Source organism: Mus pahari, unplaced genomic scaffold (assembly GCF_900095145.1).
Source record: "Mus pahari unplaced genomic scaffold, PAHARI_EIJ_v1.1 scaffold_11165_1, whole genome shotgun sequence".
NCBI classification, from domain to species: Eukaryota; Metazoa; Chordata; class Mammalia; order Rodentia; family Muridae; genus Mus; species Mus pahari.
The window spans coordinates 20,619-23,328 of NW_018392459.1; positions in this window are offsets into that span (position 1 = coordinate 20,619).

Consider the following 2,710-nt stretch of genomic DNA (forward strand, 5'->3'; position numbering starts at 1 on the left):
TCTTTTAAGAGTTCAAATACCAAGCCAGAGATGGTTAAATTTAGAAAATCGCACTCATCAAAAACCAAGCTCATCAGATATCAAAAGAATAGAGTAAGTGAGACACTATTCAAATACATTCTGAAATAGATAATTATTATTAACAGGTGGGAAGTTTGTAATTTGAAAGACAGAAAAATATGAGGATATATTGAGAAATGGACAAATTACATCACAAGAATGATGTCAAGTTAATTCAGAAACATTATCAATTAATCCCAATAACAAGTGTCTTAACTGATGTTGAATTCATTTTCAACTTGTTGAGGAAAAAAATTAGGTGAGGAGGTGAGAAAAGAGGAGAAGAGAGACAATAAGAAGTTAGATAAGAAGAGGGAAGGCAGGACAGGAATAAAAAAGAGAAGACTCAGGAGAGGACAATAGGAGAGGAAATAAAACTACCCAAATCGAGAAGGAGTGAAAGGAACAGAGGGGGAGGACAGGGGAGGGTAGGAACATAGAGAGGATGTGAGAGGAGGGAGAGAAGCAAAACATGATTTAAAAGGGAGAAATGTAACATAAGGAAATAAATAGACCGAAACCTCCATGTCTCATTTATTTACTGTGGAAAACTTCTGATTACCTTGAATATAAAAATGAAGAATTGTCTACTTCTATACTGGATATTGCTGAATAAAAGTTGAAAATGTAATCCCAGGAAAGATAGATGGACTATAGAGAAAACAAGTTTCTTAAACAGGAATTGCATATCTGGGTATAAAATCAAATGTGCTTCTCCTGTACTGTACATTGTTATGTTATAAAGGAGATACATGTCCACTATTTGCAGTATTGGTGGCCCTTAGGGTTCAATTACCTAACTCCTCATTATTCATATTTGAAATTCATATTCATATTTGAAATCCCAAGACAACTCAAATCCTTAAGGAATAAACATCACAGAAATAGAAAAATCTGTATGAATAAATACTTGATGTTGAGAGGTCCAGTGAATATCATACTCTTACAATGGCATTTCCTCTTACTGCCAGAGATCTGATTATTGTATCCTAGGAGCTGAAATCACAAGAAGCAGAAGAATTCACTGAATAAAAATCGCATCGCTCCCTGTCTGAAATTACTACTAAAGCATAAAAAAGAAAAGAAAAGAAAAAATAAAGAAAATAGTCATCCAAGACCCCAGAGACAAAATATCAAAAACACAACTCTGGAGATGAATTCCCTGCAAAAATAATGCTGACAAACAATTTCCTTACCTTAAATCCCCGTCTTGTGAGAGGAAGGAGATACCACACAAAGAAAGTGGAATACAAAGAAATCAGTTCAGTATGCAGTTTCACAGAAGTGAATAATGTCTTGAAAACTAGAGATAAGATAGAGTTTACATACAAAAGGTTAATGGATCATCCACCTAACAAAATACTGTACATCTTTTTGCAGAATATATCCTAGTGTGTCTACATGGATTTTCCCTTGATTTACCTTCTACATGTAACCTCACTACAACCTCAACGGCCCCAGTCTGAACTGATCTAACCAGCAATTTTCATGATTAATCAAGACATAACTTTTCTACCTCTAAACACAAAGTCCACCCCCATTCCACATTCATTGTGTTTACCTGAGAAGATATGCTCTCACAATTCAGATCTGGATGAGGATACACATTATGTAAACCCTCCAAGTCCTTTCTGGCTATCCCACTTTTTTCTACTTAAGACATTTATAATAATATCAAAGCCCAACACCCACACACATCCTTTTTATGATCAAACCTACTATGTAAATATTAGGTATAGAACTAATAAAAGTTGCCCACATCACACACTATTTTTCAAAATTACTTACAAAATGAAAGATTGCATCCTTACATTCTCTCCCAAACATAATAGTCCTTTAGCAATGTTTGCTACTGAAAAAGAGTTGGATGAATTTGAGAGCACAGAATGTAAAAGAACAATCATTAAATTTATCAAAAATTCAAATAATTCAAAGAAGAAATGAAGTAACAACTAAAAAATAGGAAAATAAACCTACTAGGAAATGTCTGAGGGATGCCAGAATTTGGTAGACACCACAACTAGCATTATAGTCTACAACATACATATAGCTTTCCTGAGATCAGTACACAATGAAAGTCTCCCTTTTCCAAGCAGAGCTTCCTCTTCTCTGCCTCATTTGGTGAGCCCAATCCCTACATCTTCTACATGAAGAATATCATATGGTCCTTGAAAAAATTACAGGTTCAACTACCTAGAATTCCTCTACATACAAATAAAGTATCTGCCAAGTATAAGGCCTCAGCCAATGAAACTTTACCCTAAGATGAGCCCACTCCTACTCTCAAAGGTTAATATAGTACTTGTTCACCCAATTTCACTGCATGTTGTCTAAGAGAAAAGTTTCACTTAATATCATCTGAAAGAAATCTAACACTGGAATCCTCAGAGAAGACCTCCTACCTGCATTCACTGCTGAACCAGGATCCTGCAGACCCACCCATGCCGGTCTCCAATTCATCCTTTTCTGTCTGGTTTGTAGCAGTGCTTGAACACTCCAAGGAAAGATGCAGAACATAGAACCTGAACCTTCTCCATGCTTTTGTGTCCAGTGTGTAGCAGTGCCTGTGTATCATGAGGGAGGAAGCAGAATGGAGAACCAAAAGACTTGAGAACAGAATTTAATAAACTTTAAATGATGATAGAAGTGA